A 23,798-nucleotide genomic window follows, 5' to 3' on the forward strand; every position below is an offset into this window, starting at 1 on the left:
CCCTGGTACAACTGTGTTATATGAATGTGGGATAACAGGGGTCTCCCCTCTCTGGGTTGAGTAGCCATGGTCCCCTATCTTGATTGGATGTTGAATCCCTCCCGCCATGAAAAATTAACAAAACATAGCAGAACCAATCGTATGTTATAAAAGAAAAATTGAAGCTACTGTTTAAGCTGCTTAGAAGTTCTTTCATTTCCTTACAATATACCGATCTAGATCTCTTTCCAGTTTTTTAAGAAATGCATCATACATTACTTCATGGGTCAAAGTGTTAAATCATAGAACACAGAGTTACAACAATCAAACAACATGATTACAAGGAAATCCTTGTCTTGAAAATGCTAGCATACAAGCACAAAACCGAATCATCTCTATGGTGTACGCTTGTGCTGAAGAAGCCACAAATGCACATAAAGGATTATCTAGGCCAAATATATGTATCCTCTATTCAAAGGACTTTGAATATGTCAATCACTTATTTTTTCTGTGTGATTTTTCCATGGAACTTTGGACTGCAACCCTCCATATTTTGGACCTTGTTCCAATGTATCATATTGACCATTTCCTTTTCTTATGTGAGAAAAACATGGGTAATTGTAAATCCTTTCCTATCTTCATCGCTTGGGGTGTCTATAAGGTTCAGAATAAACATATCTTTGAAAGCAGAGATCTCTGACATCCTGTCTTCAAATTAACAGTCCATCCATGCTGCATAACAGTACCAGTTTCTTGGTGATCCAACCATACTCTGTCTTCAAATTTAACAGTCCATCCATGCTGCATAACAGTACTAGTTCTTGGTGATCCAACCATCATGGATATTGCAGCTTATCGTAATTCCATTTTTAAGTGTTTGTTAGTAGTACTTTCCAATCAGGGAATTCCTAAACCTTAATATGTTGTGTTAAATTCAAAGATACTTTCAAATCAGGGTATTCCTAAACCTTAATATGCCATGTTACATTCAAAAAGGGAAAAAATGAACTTACTCTGAAGGCAGTTGTCCTTTCAATTACCACACTTCGAGACTATCATTCATTTTACTTCAAAGTGGGAAGAGGTGAAATTTTAGCCTACCAAGACTTTCAGTGAGAAGATAATAATAATAAACACAAATAATTAAAAAAAAATCACTGGAAGATCATAACCCAAAATGTCAAGCCTAAGATCAAGGAAATCTTAAAGATGATATAGAAGATGTTCCAATTTGGTGTCAAAAAGTTAGTAGAAGTGATTTCACTATTAAACAAGGTATAAGGTAATTATGGAATCTCAATTTTCAAGAGAAGTGAGTGGTAGTGGGATTTATTATGATAACTGCATTTTCCTTTGGAAATTATAATTACATTGTAGTTAGCTTTATCAAATTAACTTCTCACTCGGGCAAGTGGAATTAAAATAGGTTAGGTTGGGCCTCATCAATGTCTGTTGTGCAAAAACAATGAGGAAAATGTTCATCATTTGTTTATCTCTTGTCGTTATATTGTTCAAATCCTATTTAAATTTTTCATTGAGCTCAAGCCAAAGGTTCCTTGGTCCTATGTTATTTTGATGGAATGTGCATAAGTTTCGTTCTTTAATAAGTTTCTTAAATGCTTTGAAGCTCTTGTAGTGTTATTCATATATGGTATTTGGTAAACAAAGAACTATAGCATTTTTCAAGACAAGGATATTCTTATTTCTATTACTGTTGGCTCTAAAGCATCTAGTGCATTAAAGGTTGGAGGATATACCCACAAGGAGGCCTAAGCTATCAGTAATGATAGATTTGGATTTTGAGTTTATTTATTTATGGTGTTAGTTAAGACCATCCCTGCATTTGTGGGGTATGTGTTGTTCTTTTTCTCATTCCTGATCACTATTTCCATATTCAATATTCTCTCGATAGAGGATCAACTAACTAAGCATATTTTACTTCCCTAAGAAAACTTATTGAGGTTGTTATGCTTAGAGGTGTTAAGAAGTTGCAGATCATGAGTGATTCCAACCTTGTATTGATTAGGCCAATAGGAAAGCATCAATTAATAAATATAAATCTATGTCATTTGTTGGTGGACTTTTATAACTCAATTATATCTTTTAAATGAAATTCTTTCATGAACATTCTTCACGAACTCAACACTTCAACAGACTTTGACAAATATTCTTTCAGGGACATTCTTCATGAACTCAATACTTCAGCGAATGAGTTATCAAAGGGGACTTTGACTTTGTCCCCTGTTGCCATAAATATTTACAAGTTCTTGACGGTGTGATGAAAGATTCTACAGACTTCTTTTTGAAGTCTTCCTATCATGTCCCTTATGTTATAAAGTAAGGATTTTTTTGAAGAAGATAAGGTTATATAACCTCAGGTAGTAGATAGATTGGAAAAGGGGTTTTTTGTAAAACTAATTAATCACGTATAGTGGAAAGGCCCATAGGGAATGAATCTTTAGTTGTGAACAGATAACGTCTATGAAAACGTATATGTTATGTCTCCAATGCATGAGGATCACCTGTCTTCCATTAGTATTTTGAGTTTGTACTTGGAACATATGATCAAACTGTCCCTGTTAGCAAACTGTCTCTGTTATCAAACTGTCTGTTAGCAATGGGTCAAAGTAGTGATGATTCAGACAAGTGCATAATGTGATTTGAAGGACACCTTATCTCATTTGCAGTGAACATTGATTTAAACTAGTGCATAATGAGATTTCATGTTTCTTACTATACTCTGTCTTCAAATTTAACAATCCATCCATGCTGCATAACAGTACTAGTTTCTTGGTGATTCAACCATACTCTGTCTTCAAATTTAACAGTCCATCCATGCTGCATAACAGTACTAGTTTTTTGGTGATCCAACCATCATGGATATCGCAGCGTATGGTAATTCCATTTTTAAGTGTTCGTTAGTAGTACTTTCCAATCAGGGAATTCATAAACCTTAATATGTTGTGTTAAATTCAAAGATACTTTCCTATCAGGGGATTCCTAAACCTTAATATGCCATGTTACATTCAAAAATGGAAAAAATGAACTTACTCTGGAGGCAGTTGTCCTCTCAATTACCACACTTTGGGACTATCATTTATTTGCAATTAATCAATTAGAAATAGAGAGATTTTTGTTGTCCTACATCTCCATTGTCTTCTTCATCTTTTCCCAGTGCTTTTCTCATGGTTGTGCATGTTGAAGCTGCTTCTCCTTTGAAGGTATGAAAGAACCATGGCAATAGGTATCAGAGACAAAAATGGTCCTGCTGAGACTCAAATGGTGAAGATCAATAGATATCGATGACGAGTTTATGTGAAATTCATGGAGCAAACCTTTAATCGAAACATTTTGAAAGAGAATGGATGAGGACATAAAGAGCTAACGAAATGGGCTGGTTTCAAAGAGAAAGAAGTCAACAACAACGGAAAATGGGACAATAAACAAACGAGGAAGAAGAATGAAAATGAGTAAGCTTTTTTTCAAATCAACAAAATATATAAACGAGAGGAGACATTTCTGTTTATCCCCTCGATCTTATTTTTCCTTTCTTTGTTTTGCGTACCACCACCTTTGCACATTAAGCCTTGCTCTTAGTATCCTTCTCTAGGAAGCAAGTAGCGAAGGACTATCAGGAGAGAGAGGAATCGAATTAGGAGATAAGCGCAAGATAGAGGTTGGTCTCCTTTGTTCTTCTCTCATCTATATTTCATAAAGGAAAAACGAAAGTAGCTTTACTTTGTTTGTTTCTAAGGTAGTTACCACACCTTAGTGGGATAAGAAGTTCTGTGTAGACACTTTTCCCTGTAACAAAATGGCGACTCCGTTGGGGAGCGACTAGGTTGTTTGTTTATCTTCCTTGTTGTTTATTTTATAAACTTACAGACGGAGTCTGAAGTCGAGCCAGGTAGCTTTCGAACTGCATTTGCTATGCAAATGCAAAGTAGATAAATGCCGCTTCAGTCAATCTCCGGGATTTGTTTATGAATTAAACAACTGATTTACAAACTCTCTAATTGCCCCTGTGGTAGCTCCAATAACCTCCTTAGATCTACCCCTGATTGTTGGTTTACTGATTACCATTTGCTCGGCCAAAACCCCTGAACTGAACTGCAAACTGTGACCTGGAACCCAAGCAAAGTCTCGTCTCTGGCCCAGCGCAGGCTCTGTTCTGTGAATCTGAAATTCAGCGCACTTCCCGAGTGTAGTAGGTGCGCTGCATTTCAAGTTCACTGTGTTACAGGTGCGCTGATCAGACTAGGCATTGTTCCTCAGTTTTGGTTTCTGTGTTCATTCTTTTCAGTTCTATTCATGAGTTTTGTTGTTTGTAATCAGTATATCTCTGTTTGAAACCCCTTTCCTTGCTGATATTCCGCCTCCATTGTGCAAAAGAACTGTAAATGTTTTTGTGTATTTGTTGAGTCATTTTTAGTTCTCCTTTGCAAAAAGTAACGTAATTGTATTGTCGTTTCTTGATTTGAAAGTGTCGCAAGTGTCGTTTTCAGTCATAGGAGAGAGTTTGGTTGCTCTTGATAGTCAATCACCCTGTTACTATTGTATTTGGTATGAATTTGTAGTTTTTCTAGTGTCGAAAGCAAGTATTCATTTCCGAATCGTAAAGTGTTGAGATTGTCTTCATTTTTTATTTTGAAAAGAAACTTGTTAGTAACTGTCGCTTGAAAAGTATTTCAGATTTGCGCATTAGCTTTCTTTTTATCATTCACATACTAAGAAAGCCGAAAACAAATACATACATGTGCATTTGCATTTAGACTGTTTGATTGGTTTGATTTGCATTTGCATTTAGAGGGGAAGTACCCAGTGGGTTTCCTCCCGGAAATTCATTATGCAGAGCAGAAAAAGGAATATCAAACCACAAATGGGACATCTGAATTCGCTATGTCTAAGTGCCTACTTTGCTGCAATCAGTAGCCTTTTCTAACTATGTTTATTTTCTTTCTTAACTGTGCCAAGCACTATGTTACAATGTCAACTATGGCATTCTAGTATCTTCTATTTTTCATTTTCAAATACTATATCTAGCTGGTGCATTGCTGTATTCTTCATGTGCCAAATGCTTCATCGTTGCTGCACTAATAGCCGTGCCTTTTGCTGATATTAACCATGCCAATTGTGTGATGGTATTTGATAAATGTTTATAAGTCTATTAACTATGTTTTAATCATTATCCTATTATCATGTTCGAGCTTATTCGTCTCTTGTGCCAAATTCTAGTGTAGTAAGTTTTAATGCTTCTCTTTATTGCATTTCAGGAAAAAAATGGTCGTCTAAGTTTTATTAAGCATTGCACTCAAATGAAAATACCCTCTCCTATCACACTCTAATATTTTCTTTTGTTGCTTCTGGAGGTAGACAACATAAAGATGCTTCTCTCTTTTATTCAAATCCTTTTTTGCAGTTAATATGATTGGGTTCACTTGAACAGGTGCAGTAGCTTGTGCTGAGCACCCCCTATAAAGATCTGATGCAGTCTACTCGGTTCATCTACTTTCTCCTTGGCCTTTGACTTCTGTCTTTTCTGCATATATTTATCCCCTCTATGTCAGCCATGTTGGGGGCACAGGGCTGCCTCCCTTCTTCCTCGTACAAAGATTGGTTTAACAGCCCCTCCAAGGTTCCCTGTCTGCACCAGGAACTTGGTCATAGATTTTGATTTTATCCATCTTCCTCTCTCCAGTTAAATGCTGCCTCAAACATGTAACCCTCCAACAAACCCAAACTTGCCCACTAGATCCATCATCCACTACCCATTGTGTGAATGTGTGGCTTGAATAGATGGACCACCACCATAATGTCAACATAGGAGCAACATTAAAAATCCCCTATGCACTAAATGCCTAGATCCAACTGAAATATGAAGTTATGAACAAAATAGACCCTTGGCCCAAAGTCCAGTATAGCCATCAACATAATTAAAACCTTGAAGGGTGAGTCACATCAACAAAACAATGAACAATAAATGATATGGCACCTGAACACCTGCACCGTAGTAGAACAGGGAGGGTCATCATTGATTAGCTTTGAAGGCCATCCCAAAACATTGGGAAACATAAATATCACTGGAAGTTCCATCCTTCATTACCATCATCCTGAGGTCACCACATATTAGATAACCCCAAGAGGATGCAGGGTACCTTTTCATCCAAAGTATGCTCTACTAGATGTAGTTGTGGCAGTGGCATAGCCAAACTTAGCACCTCTCCCTTATTTCTCACACTCACTGACTTGTACTTTGTCACTACTCAAAGCCTTGTCTTGAGCATTGGGATGGCACAAGTAGCAAAGTTGATGATCATCAGCCGGGACCCTACTCATTATGCAAAAGGCACCTCTTCAGTGCTCAAGTAGCTAACAAAATGCTCAAGATCCATTGCAACTTTGTCCACCTGGGCATGTATTTGTAGGGAATAATTATTCACAACTGTGGATTTGTTAGACCTACAGAAATCTCATTGATCAGACATAATTCCTAGTTCCTAGTGGACTTGAATTCAAAGATGTATCAAACTTGTACTTCGTGTTTTGTAATGCACCTTAACGGTAGTACATCATGTGCTCCGTTGAATTATGACGTTTTCACTTCCCAGTGATAAGGGATATACATGACTGTATATATCTTCTAATGTATAACCTATGCACACCTATGATGTAATGATTAATCCTAGGAGCAACCAAATATGATAACTTAACTGCCAGTTTTGTTCCCAGGTAGGAATATCAACAAATCATTTTCTTTAAATCATTCTACTTTAGAGTGGGATGAGGTGAAATTTTAGCCTACCAAGACGTTTAGTGAGAAGATAATAATAATAAACACAAATAATTAAAAGAAGAAAAAAAATCATTGGAAGATCATAACCCAGAAGCTATTACTCCAGAAGAATTTCCAGAGGACCCCAATCTTGTGGAAATCTGCAAGTAAAAAGAATGCTAACGTGTTGTCAAGGAAATCTGTAATAAAAAAGAATGTCACGCTATGCTTTAGTATCAGGCCTCTCCAAGAAAACGTATATGTTATGTCTCCAATGCATGAGGATCACCTATCTTCCATTAGTATTTTGAGTTTGTACTTGGAACATATGATCAAACTGTCCCTGTTAGCAAACTGTCCTGGTTATCAAACTCTCTGTTAGCAAACCGTCCCTGTGCCTTCTTATCTGGTGAGCCAAACTCCTTTTGTTTCCATGTATCACAATTTGGGTAGAGAGTGCCACCTTTCATGCTTCCTCTCCTTGGGACTTTTTATTGATGATGTTATTGAGGTGTAGAGGGATTTCCCCCCTCCCCCCCCCTTGATACATACTCAGAGAGTTCCTTTGTCTTTTGAAACTGCTTGCTTAGCCATTTGATTGACTTGGGAGTTGAATCTTTTTCTAACCTGAAAATAGTGGACTTATTTAAATACATTGAGTAGCAGGACCATTTTATGATAGATGCATGCCAGGGCTTAAGAGGAAGGAGCTCTTTCCTGCTTCAGTGATCTTGTGATTGTGTTGGAGTCCTCAACTGAAATTGCTTGCTTAGCCATCTGATTGACTTGGGAGTTGAATCTTTTTCTAACCTGAAAATAGTGGACTTATTTAAATGCATTGAGTAGCAGGACCATTTTATGATAGATGCATGCCAGGGCTTAGGAGGAGGGAATTGCTTCAGTGATCTTGTGATTATGTTGGAGTCCTCAACAATAACTACATCCCTTTGCACAATGTCCTTCAGGAACCTGACTCCTTGATACATTATTAGTGCTTCCGTTTGTTATTAGTTGCTTGTCCCTATCTCCAGGAAAATTTTAATTTCTAGGGACTTCTTCCACTCAGAAAAACACAACGTAAGGTCTTGATCTCCATTGAATCCATTCCCTCTAGTTCCATAATGTTGGCATAAAATTTTTTAGCTACTGCTACTCTTTGGGTATCCTTACAATTCGTATACCATGGCTCAATGCAGTGATGATTCAGACTAGTTTATAATGTGATTTGAAGGACACCTTATCTTATTTGCAGTGAACATTGATTTAAACTAGTGCGTAATGAGATTTTATGTTTTTTACTAAACTCTGTCTTCAAATTTAGAAAAATTCCTTCCTTCCACTTATGCCACGACACCTCTATCTTGGCACAAAATCACACATATTTCAAGATCATTGGCTTCTTAGGTTGGTTTTATTGAATTCCAACTATGGAGGCATGCGTTCTTTTAGCATGAGGAAGAATGTAAGAAATATATGTTCTTTCAGCATGAGGAAGAATGTAAGAATGACATGGAAAGAAACTCTCCAAGAAAACGTATATGTTATGTCTCCCATGCATGAGGATAATGTGTCTTCCATATATTATTTTGAGTTTGTACTCGGAGCATATGATCAACAGGGTAGGTGAAAGCAGTGTTGAAAATATTGGTATTGGCAAAATATCGGCAAGGGTCCAGAAAACATCTTATTGGCAATATCGGCGAAAATATCAACAAAATATCGGCAAACATAAAAAATATTTTTTTTTCAAAATTTTAAACATAGCCGATATTTTGCTGATATTTTGGAAATATCGCGATATTTTAAACACAAAAAAATATTGCGATATTTTCTCGGCGATATATCGTTTTGCCAAAAATATCGCAATATTTTCGAATCGCCGATATTATCAACAGTGGGTGAAAGAGCCTTTTATACAACGGGGTCAAAAGATAGAGCCTTTGCAAGGGATACAGGGAAGCAATGAATATTGGTTTATGAGAGGAAGCCCATCCTTTGATAAGAAAACACATGTGATGTTTTCGTATGGAGTTTCTAGATAACTCGAGATATATTTTTAGGTAACTCCCTTCTGCCAGCTCCATGTAGAGGACCTCTTTTCCTTATAGAGAGACTTATCCCAGACCAAATCCATCTCTTTTACCAAGCTTTCTATCCAAAGCTTGAGATGGTAGGATAGATTTTGTTTCCGCTTTCGATGGTAGGATAGATTTGTGGTATACATAAATCTAGCACTTGCTAGATTTCTCACTCTACAATGTTTCTATCCGCTCGAATTTGCGCTAAAAGGAAATCTAACACATGTTAGATTTTCTTTTACATTGCAACGTTTTTAATATAGCACACACTAGACTTATTTAGTCCTACAATGTTGTTATGTTCTTGTGTTTGTGCTTGAAGGAAATATAACATGTGTTAGATTTCTTTCAAATTAAATTGTGCTTGAGTTTGTGTTGGAAGAAAATTTAACACAATCTAGAAGTCTTATACTATACAACGTTGTTGTCGGCAACGTGCTTGTATTTGTGGTAGACATAAATGTAGCACATGTTAGATTTCTCGCTCTACAATGTTGTTGTTGGCAACGTGCTTGCATTTGTGTTAGACATAAATCTAGCAGTTGCTATATTTCTCACTCTAGAATATTTCTATGTGCTTGAGTTTGTGCTAAAAGGAAATCTAACACATGTTAGATTTTCTTATACATTGCAATGTTGTTAATCTAGCAAACATTAGACTTATTTAGTCCTAAAATGTTGTTATGTTCTTGCGTTTGTGCTAGAATGAAATATAACATGTTTTATATTTCTTTCAAATTTAAATTTGCTTGTGTTTGTGTTGGAAGAAAATTCAACACAAGCGAGATTTCTTATACTCTACAAGGTTGTTGTTGGCAACATGTTTTTATTTGTGGTAGACATAAATTTAGCACTTGCTATATTTCTCACTCTACAATGTTTCTATGTGCTTGAGTTTGTGCTAAAAGGAAATCTAACACATGTTGGATTTTCTTTTACATTGCAATGTTGTTAATCTAGCACACATTAGACTTATTTAGTCCTAATATGTTGTTATGTTCTTGTGTTTGTGCTAGAAGGAAATATAGCATGTGTTAGAATTCTTTCAAATTTAAATGTGCTTGTGTTTGTGTTGGAAGAAAATTTAACACAAGCTAGATTTCTTATACTCTACAATGTTGTTGTTGGCAACATGTTTGTATTTGTGCTAGACAGAAATCTAGCACTTGCTAGATTTCTCACTCTGCAATGTTTCTATGTGCTCCAATTTGTGCTAAAAGGAAATCTAACACATGTTAGATTTTATTTTACATTGCAATGTTGTTAATCTAGCACACATTATAGACTTATTTAGTCCTACAATGTTGTTATGTTCTTGTGTTTGTGCTAGAAGGAAATATAGCATGTGTTAGATTTCTTTCAAATTTAAATGTCCTTGTGTTTGTGTTGGAAGAACATTTAACACAAGCTAGATTTCTTATACTCTACAATGTTGTTGTCAGCAATGTGCTTTTATTTGTGGTAGACATAAATCTAGCACTTGCTAGAATTATCACTCTACAATGTTTCTATGTGCTCAAGTTTGCGCTAAAAGAAAATCTAACACATGTTAGATTTTATTTTAAATTGCAATGTTGTTAATCTATCACACAATAAACTTGTTTAGTCTTACAATGTTGTTATGTTCTTGTGTTTGCGTTTAAAGGAAACTCTACAATGTTTCTATGTGCTCAAGTTTGCGCTAAAAGAAAATCTAACACATGTTAGATTTTATTTTAAATTGCAATGTTGTTAATCTAGCACACAATAAACTTGTTTAGTCTTACAATGTTGTTATGTTCTTGTGTTTGCGTTTAAAGGAAATATAACATGTGTTAAATTTCTTTCAAATTAAAATGTGTTTGTGTTTGTGTTGGAATAAAATTTAACACAATCTAGAATTCTTATACTCTACCACGTTGTTGTTGGCAACGTGCTTGTATTTGTGGTAGACATAAATCTAGCACTTGATAGACTTGTCACTCTACAATGTTTCTATGTGCTCGAGTTTGCACTAAAATGAAATCTAACACATGTTAGATTTTATTTTACATTGCAATGTTGTTAATGCTAACATGTTTTTGTTTAGGCTAAAAGAAAATCTAGCTTGCGCTAAATTTTTTTTGTCGTGTAGTGTTGTCATTGGAGATATTTATATGTTTGTTATAAGTAAATGTAATTTTGAGTAAATTTTTCTCACCCTACAATGTTGTTATGTGATTAATTTCGCATTAGAAGGAATTATAGTATGAATTATATTTCTTTCACCTTGTAATGTTGTTATTTGCAACGTTCTTGTATTTTTTATAGGAGGAAATCTTTGTACACTATCCCATTCTTAGACCACATATTCCATATGAAGGGCCTTCTAATCGTTTCAAGGTTTAAATTTTTTTATATTGTAACAATAGTCTACGTAGGCATGGACTAAAACTTCATAGTCTCTAAAAGGCAAGGTCAAATGTCCCAAGAAATATTATTATTCCAATGACTATATTGACATTGTGTTTATGTTTTTGCTTTACAATACAATGTTGTTGTTGGCAATCTTCTTGTATGCGATAGAATATAGTCTAGCATGGGTTTCATTTCCTTTGCCTTGCAATATTTTAATGACAATATGTTTGTGGTTTGTGGTATAAGGAAATCTAGCTTGTGCTATATTTATTTTGTTTTGCAATGTTTTTCTTGGAAATATGAATGTGTTCGTGCTAAAAATAATTCTAGCACATGCTAGATTTCTTTCACCTTACAATGTTTTTTTTTGACAATATCCATGCGTTTGTAATAGAAATAAATCTAGGATGCAAATGCAATATGCTTTTGTTCATGTTAGAAGTAATTATATCACATTCTAAATTTATTTCACCTTGCAAAGTTGGTATGTGTTTGTCTTTGTGCTAGACAAAGATCTAGAAGAAAATATAATGATTGCCATAGTTAATGTTCTTTCATTGTGTTTTGCTATTATTTCATCTAAAGCAAACTAAGAATATACATGACTATAAGAGATAAATTTTGTGTATATATGTTGTTATTTTGGTCTATACAATTTTTTTTTTGTTTATTCACAATGTAATGTCTTTTGGAAATGTTCTTATGCTTGTGCTGGAAGGAAACCTAGTAGATATTTGCTTTCCTATATTCACGATTAAAATAATATAAAAAATTATTTCGAGGTGCCCTTTTTCTAACCTTGATTAGCTATTACTATACAATTGTTATTGTTCTTGTTCATTTTGTTACACATATAATTATGCGAATAGTTGTAGTATTTATAAATTCATATTTTCTTCAATAATTCGAAATTGTGATAACAATTTTTTTACTTTATTTTCAGATACCATGGACTATGAAGCTAGTGAGAATTCAAAGGAAGCATCCAAGGAAAAAGGAAGTTCAAGAAACACGACACCAAATTCTTTAATTGGTATGACAATTTTAATTTATACTTTGTTAAAATTGTTAGACATTGTGTTAATAATTGGTTGTTGATTAATAAAACCCATGGAAATAGCCTTAGGATTGGGGTTTTAATGGGGACAACCCATACTAACATGGGTATTTTTTTCCAAGAAATTTTAAATATGTGATAACTTTTGGTGTCATATACTAAACTTGCATAACATATGTACTCATTTATTATTGTGCGTGTAAATGAAAATCGTGTATTATAAGGTTGTTTAATACTATTTGTTATTTCATGTCTTCCATTAAATTTTTCTTTCTAGAAACCGTGGAAACTGGTGGGCTTGAAATTCGAAGTAAAGTTGCGAAGACAAAAAGAAAAACAAGTGACCTACAAATGATGCCCCCTTCAACTGGTATGGTGGTTTTATATTTTTTGTACTCTTTTTGAAATGGTTGGATTATGTAGTTTCTTTTCTTATCAGTTTTACCTAGGTGATAACTTTTGGTGTCATATAGTAAACTTGCATAGCATATGTACTCGTTTATTATTGTGCATGTAAATGGAAATCATATATTATAAGGTTGTTTAATAATATTTAGTATTTCCTGTATTCCATAATTTTTTTTTAGAAGCTGCGGAATTTGGTGTGCCTGATATTCAAAGTAAAGTAGTGAAGAAAAGACAAAAAAAAAGTGATGTACAAACATTGCCTCCTTCAACTGGTATGGTGGTTTTATATTTTATGTACACTATCTTGGAAATGGTTAGATTAGGTGGTTTTTCAGTATTTATAAGAACATTATGTGACAATATTTGAAATTATATTTTCATTTTGATTAATGCAATTATTTTTTTGCTATTATTTGCAGAATTGGTTGGCCCAAAAGCAAATGAAATGTTACAACAATCACTTAAGAAAAAGAAAAGTTATTCAACTCAAAAGGCAATATCAGTAACACCTTCAACTTCTACTTTTGAAATGATTAAAAAATACAATACAAATAATAAATATGAATTCGTGCAAGATTGGTACATCCAAATAGAAACTCCCATGAATATGTTTCCTGATATGTACCTATTTGGATCAATAGACGGAAACGAACCAGAGATATTAGGAATAATAATTAATTGCTATGCTTGCAATGAAAATGACATTGACTTTCAAGTGGAAATGATTAAAGAAAATGAGGTAAAATTAATTTCATGTCAAGTGGAGTATACAAATTTTAGACCAGATTTGATTGAAGCTTCGAGTACTGATTCAACAAATACGATTAAAAATTCAATGTTCAAGTTGGATAGCTTTGAGAGCTTCTCTAAATCTGGACTAAATAGTTGTGCAGATCTTTTAAAACGCATCACCACTGTTCTGAGATATCGTTATGTAAGAAGTAAAAAAACATCATCTGTACTTCTTCATTTACAACAAAAGGGTAAATTTTTTGATAAAATACCTGATGATAAAATTGATTCTCAATTACTTGCTTTGAGAAGAGTATATTTATCAGATTTGGAGGAGAATATAAAAGAAAGTGATTTCAAGCCCACTACAGAATTTCAAAAAACTAGGAAAGTTGAATTTGAGACAACTAACCTTGCAAACCAATGTGATGAGATTCATGAAGCTTTCAAGCATTGTTATCTATTTTCAAACTCCTTTAATAGAAAAGTGGCTATTGAAAGATGTAAAGAAGCTCCTAAGGTGTTCAAATTAAGATCAAGAGATGATTTAAATGTTCAAGTGTTAGTGAAATCATTCCTAGAAAAATTTCAAACCTCATTACCTGATGCTCTTTTGATTCCATTTGACATCAATGAGCCTGATCCTTTGGTCAACTCTATAAAAATTATAAATGAGACAGATCTAAATTCTAAGAATATCAATTTTTGGATAGTTGATGGTCAACATACCATTCAAGCAGCGAAAGAAATTTTAACAAATCCTAAATATAATGTATCAACAGAAGCGAAAAAAAAATATAAAAAACGTAATGCTCGATTCTTGCATCCATCAGTTGAACCCACTGAGGTGATCCGCATTTGTTGTCAATTAAATTCTGCAAATAAGGTATTTTATAAAACTCCATTTATTGATTGTGTGCGCTCGGCAAGGAATTTCTTAATTGCCAATGACAAATTAAAGAAAAGGAGGATTGGATGCTCTAAGACGGCTGAAGACAAGGTATGTAATTTTAATTATTTTTACATTTAAATTTTATTATTGTATCTAATTTTATTGTAGATAAATTACTAAAGTCGATAATATAAGTCATATTTTCTGATATTTATGATGATTTCACATTAGATTATAACACCTTATTTAGTTTCATTTTTACATTGGATTCTTATTAGTTTATATTTATTATTTTATCAGGTTGATGATGAAATGTTGTGCTCATTCTTCGATTGTCCAATTACAAATTTTTCTGATAAAAAATTCTCTTATATCTTGATGAACCTATTTGGGATAAATGGGACACTGTTTTTAACTGTTACCAACTAGGCACATTAAAGTGTTCTCCAAGCCAGCCTGATTTTGAGAACTACAAGAAAAATAGTCTACACAGTTTGACAGCAGCTACTTTTCGGCCCCTTCAGGGATTAACCATGGAAGAAATTGCTTCAGTAGCAGATAAGCTATTGGATGGAACCATTTGGTTTTCTATTCCAATTAATCATCCGACAAATGCCATAAAAATAAAAGATTATTGTTCTAAATTGAAAACCAACAAAACAATATTGGATGCAATGGTTACATATTGTCAAAGTCATGATCAGAGCTTGAATGAGATGACACTTACCACACTCAACATTCTTGAGCTTTATGAAATTAATGATATCATATTCACCAATTTTTGCAACACGGTGGAGGGGTCTACTTATGTCAAAGGAACACGTAATACAAAGATAGAGTCCCTTTCTCAGCAAGCATGTGGAGTCCTTGACAGAATGATAAATGGATCAACAAGTGTTCAACAGGTTGATAACAATTTTGAATTTGGTTGTCATTTTGGAGGCCCTGATCTTTTGTCAACACTTTTGCACACTTTTCCATGTCAGTTGCAACCATTTCTACACACTGACCTTGTTGTTTTGGACACACTAGCTTTGAAAAAAGAAAAATTCAACAAGGGGTATTACATTGAATTTTTTCGATTTCTTATCGAAAAAAATGAGTTGAATGACTTTACTACAGTTCTCTTAGTAGAACTTTGGTTTTGTAATGATATACGCGAGTCTTTGGAAATTTCGATAAAGAAATCCAAGTTCAATTATAAAATTACTAGTGGCATTTATGAATATAATTGCCAAAACAATTATAGTTATGATATAGTTCTTACTATACATTTCTATACTTCAGAATTAAAAATTTTGGAGGCTATAAAATACTCTCACACATTTGAAGACACATTTGATGAAAATGAGAGAGATTATGATTTTTGGATGGATTTAGTGGAAAAGCACCAACAATGTAGTGATGCAAAAGTGGTTATTTCTCTTTATGCGGGGAAAATTTTTATCAAGGCCTGTTGTACATATGGAAGAAGAATTTCATGTGTTGTGCAAACAGAGTCACAAAGGACAATCATGTTAAATCATTACAAATCTTTTCAACTATCAAACCCAGTACCCATTAACTTCTTGGAGAATTCAGGTACTACAACTCATTTCTTTATTTTCTTATAATACATTGGATACTATTTTTTTCATATTTCTTAATTGTCAAAGTGTTTACTAAAATGACTAATGATGGAGATTCTAAAACAGAGAATGATGAAAGTGGGAAGAAACAAATTAATCAACATAGTGCTTATATTGTTGAAAAAAGTATGGAGATGGAAATAGGAGGAGAAGGAGGAGAGGAAGAAGTCATCAACACAGGTACATAATTTGCTTAGTTTTTTCTCTTGATAATTTTTCAATTTATTTAATTTCCATATTCATAATATTTTTGGATGACTATTATAGGGAATTATGAGATGAATGAAATTAATCAAGACAATGACCATGGAACTATGGAGATAGAAATGGGTATTAATCATTATATCTCTATCTTTTTTTATTTTATTATTATTCCATTTTTAATTTTTTTTGTGATTCATATCCATTTCATATGTTGATTATAGTTGGAAATAAAGAGAATGAATATAATGACCAAGGTATTGTCCCAAAAAACTACAACCAAGAACCAAATATAACATCAGGTACTTATAATTTGTCCACTTGTTTTCCTTGTTATTTAATGATTCTATTAATTTTCACAATTCAAAATATAAGTACAATCGGTATTTGATTGAAGGTTTAATATGTTTACTCCAGGTCCTGTTCAGATGATAAAAGAACTTATTGTTTCATCTATAAATAGTGAAAAAAACACTCAAGGTAAGTGTATTGTTTCAACAATTTTTTTAGTAATTTTTGTAACATGAATAAAATGGTTTGACTATATTATTTTCCATTGTGTTGCAGCCAAAATAACTGAAAAGAAACTAGTTATTTTTGAACTAAAGGACATTTTTTATCATAGCATTGATGATGAAGCAACAAACAAAGGGCATATTGAGAAAATGGGAGCTGATGCTGATTACACAATAGAGAAAAAACTATTTTGGATTCATCCACATGCAAAATCATTTTTTGAAATGTGTTTCAAAAATGAATCTCTTGACATTGCAATTTGGACGACAGCTTTGAAACAAAGCACAACAAGATTTCTAAAAAAGTTGGTTTCAGAAACATTACAAGATAAATTTCTGTTTAAGTGGACTGCTTCAGACTGTAAGCCACAAAAGGGACATAAGGTCATTGACAATTCAACGAAAGTTATACACACTAAATCATTGAAAAAAGTGTGGGAAATGCATACCCAATATGATGCAACCAATACTATTATAGTTGATTGTTTAATTGAGAGAGTGAAAGAGAATCCAAAAGAAAATGTGATTCTTGCCCCTCCATTCATTGCAGCAAATGAAGGGGATAATTGGTTGATCCATGAGCTATGGAGAATATTGCATAAACTCAACAAGGCTACGGATGTGCGAGCTATTTTGAAGGATGTCCAATTATATTTAGAAGTACCTTAAGATTACATATGTCTATATCATGATGTTATATGTATGACATCATGATTGATTACTTTTATTTCACAACACTAATAAAAGAATTGTTGATTTGGTTTGTCATTTCTAAAAATCAAATATTTTTATTTTATTTATTTTTGGTGAGATGAATGGTCATTTAATGTTTTCATATCAAAATTTCCCAGTCTATATTTTTTGTTGTACAATGGATTACATTGTATGTAGAATTAATAGCTAATTGTTCTATTTGTTTTAATTAGATCATTACAATTATTTGCTTTAAATGCGGTTTAAGTTATTGTTATACCTCTTAGAAATTAGTAATTTGAAGGATGACCCATTGCATTCTTATAACCCTATTTATTCCATATAAGTTGAAAAATTATATTAAGTTGTATGTAACACCAACAATAAACATACAATTTGCACTAAAAGAAGCACAAACAAAAACTAAGGTAGAAACTCTATAAATTAACATATAATTAATCAGGTTTGAAATTTAAAAATTGTGTTATATTGTATGTGAAAATTAATAAAAAATTAGTTTGTTTAGTTGCGCTAGACCATTATAATTATATTTTTCAATTGCAATTATATAAATCATTTAAGTCTTAAAATTAATGATCTAAATGGTGGGTCAATGCTTTCTTATAATACTTTTGTTCCATACAAATTAAATAAAGGTATTAGGTTGTATGTATAAAGTAAACATATTATTTGTTTGTTCATTTTAATGGAGCAATTGTATTTGTATTTTGTGATACTTTGAACTCATTGTAAAATTGCCTTTGCATACAAATGGAAACTGTTCATAATAAATGTTAACATCATTTTTAAAATGACAGGTTTTTATGTCCTTAAGAAATGAAGTGTTGAAGTGGAGATATGTTAATATCATACATGTGGTTGCAGTGCAAATGCAGATGGGAATTACTACAAGTCAAAAGATGTTGTTGATATTCGAAATGGAAGGAGTATTCTTCCAATCATACACCAAAGATGAAAAAGATTTTCATATTCAAAGAGAACCAGACTGGCAGTTTGGTGATAGGTCCTATTTTTTAAGGCCTTTTTATTCAAAAGTATTAAAATATTGCTTAAAAAATTATGATGTCGCAATATGGACATTAAATGTCACTGACAAGTACATCCGAAAAGTACTTGAAAAATCAAATATTGATATAGAGGACTTTAAATTTGCATGGGATAGATCTCATTGTCATTTGCAAACAAAATTGGAAGCAGGGAGAACAAGACAATTTTATGAGAAAAAGTTGATTGATGTGTGGTGCCAATATGGAGATAATTATGAAGAATCAAATGTATTGCTAATAGATACAGAAAAGCATACTTCTCAATTCATGGGATATCGATCAAACCACATCTTGATAAAATCGTATACAGGAAAAGAGCAAGATACGTGGCTTATGCAAGTTTTATTCCCCTTTCTTAAGACACTTCATCGTATCAAACAAAAACATGAGTACATTCGAATGTTCAATAGAACATGTACTTCATTGTAGTTCATGGAGATAATTTCTTTTATAAATTTGTTGAAAAGTACATTCCAAATTTTCAATACATTTTGGACATAGTTTTTGTTGAATCAATTTGTATGATTTTATATTTTTTGAAATAGATGGAAATTGCCAATTATATTAATATGTTTATTTCTTATTATTTATAAATGTTTTTGCAATGACTGCTGTATCGATTTTTTTCTAAGATGTGTGTGTGCGTGCACGTGTTCTTAAATGAATTGTTTGCCATTCAAATTATCTTATATGAACCATCTTATAATGATTTTTTTGATGACTTATGTTTAATTATATGTATCAATAATCATATATAAATGTGAAATATAAGTTTTCAAATAGAACTCCTTGCAAACAAAGGTGCTATTCTTACTAAAGAAATTATAACAATTTACTTGATAAATGTTATGTGCATTATTCACTATTCACAATGTATTATTCACTATTGAGGTTAATGAGAAATGTGCCATAGGTAAATTATTTGATCTTTTTGAATCATAAGATATGTGATTTCTCAATTGATAGTTTTCATAAATTTATATGCTTAAATCAATTAATGGTTGTAACTGCAATCATATCATATTGAAAATCAATAAGGCACAAAGTTAGTTATTCATTGTTTACATATAAAATGCACTAATATGAGTGCATAAATGTGATGTGTAATTCTTTAGATAAAATTATATTGTAAATAATTTTGCATTTCTTAAAAAAACATATATATGAGGATAACGATTGATAAGTGGCTTATCAAGGTTTGATTAGATACTATCATGGATCTCATCTCATTTAATTAAATTAATCCAAAGGACATTTTTTATCATAGCATTGATGATGAAGCAACAAACAAAGGGCATATTGAGAAAATGGGAGTTGATGTTGATTACACAATAGAGAAAAAACTATTTTGGATTCATCCACATGCAAAATCATTTTTTGAAATGTGTTTCAAAAATGAATCTCTTGACATTGCAATTTGGACAACAGCTTTGAAACAAAGCACAACAAGATTTCTAAAAAAGTTGGTTTCAAAAAGATTACAAGATAAATTTCTGTTTAAGTGGACTGCTTCAGACTGTAAGCCACAAAAGGGACATAAGGTCATTGACAATTCAACGAAAGTTATACACACTAAATCATTGAAAAAAGTGTGGGAAATGCATACCCAATATGATGCAACCACTACTATTATAGTTGATTGTTTAATTGAGAGAGTGAAAGAGAATCCAAAAGAAAATGTGATTCTTGCCCCTCCATTCATTGGAGCAAATCAAGGGCATAATTGGTTGATCCATGAGCTATGGAGAATATTGCATAAACTCAACAAGGCTACGGATGTGCGAGCTATTTTGAAGGATGTCCAATTATATTTAGAAGTACCTTAAGATTACATATGTCTATATCATGATGTTATATGTATGACATCATGATTGATTACTTTTATTTCACAACACTAATAAAAGAACTGTTGATTTGGTTTGTCATTTCTAAAAATCAAATATTTTTATTTTATTTATTTTTGGTGAGATGAATGGTCATTTAATATTTTCATATCAAAATTTCCCAGTCTATATTTCTTGTTTTACAATGGATTACATTGTATATAAAATTAATAGGTAATTGTTCTATTGGTTTTAATTAGATCATTACAATTATTTGCTTTAAATGCGGTTTAAGTTATTGTTATACCTCTTAGAAATTAGTAATTTGAAGGATGACCCATTGCATTCTTATAACCCTATTTATTCCATATAAGTTGAAAAATTATATTAAGTTGTATGTAACACCAACAATAAACATACAATTTGCACTAAAAGAAGCACAAACAAAAACTAAGGTAGAAACTCTATAAATTAACATATAATTAATCAGGTTTGAAATTTAAAAATTGTGTTATATTGTATGTGAAAATTAAAAAAAATTTAGTTTGTTTAGTTGCGCTAGACCATTATAATTATATTTTTCAATTGCAATTATATAAATCATTTAAGTCTTAAAATTAATGATCTAAATGGTGGGTCAATGCTTTCTTATAATACTTTTGTTCCATACAAATTAAATAAAGGTATTAGGTTGTATGTATAAAGTAAACATATTATTTGTTTGTTCATTTTAATGGAGCAATTGTATTTGTATTTTGTGATACTTTGAACTCATTGTAAAATTGCCTTTGCATACAAATGGAAACTGTTCATAATAAATGTTAACATCATTTTTAAAATGATAGGTTTTTATGTCCTTAAGCAATGAAGTGTTGAAGTGGAGATATGTTAATATCATACATGTGGTTGCAGTGCAAATGCAGATGGGAATTACTACAAGTCAAAAGATGTTGTTGATATTCGAAATGGAAGGAGTATTCTTCCAATCATACACCAAAGATGAACAAGATTTTCATATTCAAAGAGAACCAGACTGGCAGTTTGGTGATAGGTCCTATTTTTTAAGGCCTTTTTATTCAAAAGTATTAAAATATTGCTTAATAAATTATGATGCCGCAATATCGACATTAAATGTCACTGACAAGTACATCCGAAAAGTACTTGAAAAATCAAATATTGATATAGAGGACTTTAAATTTGCATGGGACAGATCTCATTGTCATTTGCAAACAAAATTGGAAGCAGGGAGAACAAGACAATTTTATGAGAAAAAGTTGATTGATGTGTGGTGCCAATATGGAGATAATTATGAAGAATCAAATGTATTGCTAATAGATACAGAAAAACATACTTCTCAATTCATGGGATATCGATCAAACCACATCTTGATAAAATCGTATACAGGAAAAGAGCAAGATACGTGGCTTATGCAAGTTTTATTCCCCTTTCTTAAGACACTTCATTGTATCAAACAAAAACATGAGTACATTCGAATGTTCAATAGAACATGTACTTCATTGTAGTTCATGGAGATACTTTCTTTTATAAATTTGTTGAAAAGTACATTCCAAATTTTCAATACATTTTAGACATAGTTTTTGTTGAATCAATTTGTATGATTTTATATTTTTTGAAATAGATGGAATTTGCCAATTATATTAATATGTTTATTTCTTATTATTTATAAATGTTTTTGCAATGACTGCTGTATCGATTTTTTTCTAAGATGTGTGTGTGCGTGCGCGTGTTCTTAAATGAATTGTTTGCCATTCAAATTATCTTATATGAACCATCTTATCATTTTTTTTGATGACTTATGTTTAATTATATGTATCAATAATCATATATAAATGTGAAATATAAGTTTTCAAATAGAACTCCTTGCAAACAAAGGTGCTATTCTTACTAAAGAAATTATAACAATTTACTTGATAAATGTTATGTGCATTATTCACTATTCGCAATGCATTATTCACTATTAAGGTTAACGAGAAATGTGCCATAGGTAAATGATTTGATCTTTTTGAATCATAAGATATGTGATTTCTCAATTGATAGTTTTCATAAATTTATATGCTTAAATCAATTAATGGTTGTAACTGCAATCATATCATATTGAAAATCAATAAGGCACAAAGTTAGTTATTCATTGTTTACATATAAAATGCACTAATATGAGTGCATAAATGTGATGTGTAATTCTTTAGATAAAATTATATTGTAAATAATTTTGCATTTCTTGAAAAAACATATGTATGAGGATAACGATTGATAAGTGGCTTATCAAGGTTTGATTAGATACTATCATGGATTAATTTAATTAAATGAGATGAGATGAGATGACTAACAAAGGGGCCGTAGGAAATTGAGCACAAGAACATTTTACTAAGGTTTTAATAGACTAGTTTCAATGCAATGCAAGGGACACCTCATCTCAATAGTTTTAATGACTAATTAAATTTCTATTTAACTATCATGTGGTTTAATATGAATGTACAAATGTGAAATTGTTATTTCTAGAATAAAAACCATGTAAAGAAAATGAATTTTCTAATAAAACATGGATTAATGAATTCACCATGAGCATTAAGTAAACTATTTAAGCTCATTCAACAGATGGGCCATAAATGGATGCCTTTAAACTTTTTACACCATATGACATGCTTTCACCATCAATATTAACATTTTGTAAATTTCAAATCTTAAATAAACTATTTATACTTAAAATAATCTCATAGAATCCAACAAGACTCGGAAGTTATTTATTTAATTTTATTTAGTTATATGTATTCATACAAGTTTAAAAATGTAATTTATTTTTGAAATAAATCTATTAATGCAAGTAAAGATATATCTTATAAAAAACTATTTAAGATTAATTGATAATTAGCTTTAAGTGGTTTATTCATGCTACATGAAAAATCCAATGTCATAGATGAATGCCTTTTAATACACATTTAATCTTCAAAATCAATATCTTAATGATAATTTAGAAGTATTTACATTAAGTATTTAATAATTAAAGAACACGGGGACTTATATAAATTTCAACTAAAATACATGAGTTACGTTTCACATTTATTTCTTCCCCATTAAAAATGCTTATCATTTTCTCTTCTTAGTGAAAGTAATGGTCAATCATGGTTTTCCATACTATTGGTTGACACTAAATTTACATCGAGACTATTATTGGTTTTGACAATGTTTACAAGGAGAGATCAATATCCACACGACCATCAATCGTGCTAATATTTGAAAACCCCTGCCTCCACTACTTACAAGAATTCACCACTAAAGTTTCTTGTTTACTTCATTTTGTGACACTGTCCATCATAATGGAATGACCTGAATACCAATTTAAGAACTCTCATTTGATGTACTTGGATTTGAGTGGAGATAGACCAATGGTGCCTAACCTTCTTGAAATACGTAGATCAACAATGTATAACCTTTATAGTATATGCCTCCATTCTATGAAGATGAATGATGACCCCCTCATTAGTGCTTCATAAATGCACAAAGGGGCCGTATGAAATTGAGCACAAGAGCATTTTACTAAGGTTTTAATAGACTAGTT

The sequence above is a fragment of the Pinus tabuliformis genome, chromosome 9 (assembly GCF_031772625.1).
Source record: "Pinus tabuliformis cultivar Carrire ecotype Pingquan chromosome 9, CPIR1, whole genome shotgun sequence".
NCBI classification, from domain to species: domain Eukaryota; kingdom Viridiplantae; phylum Streptophyta; class Pinopsida; order Pinales; family Pinaceae; genus Pinus; species Pinus tabuliformis.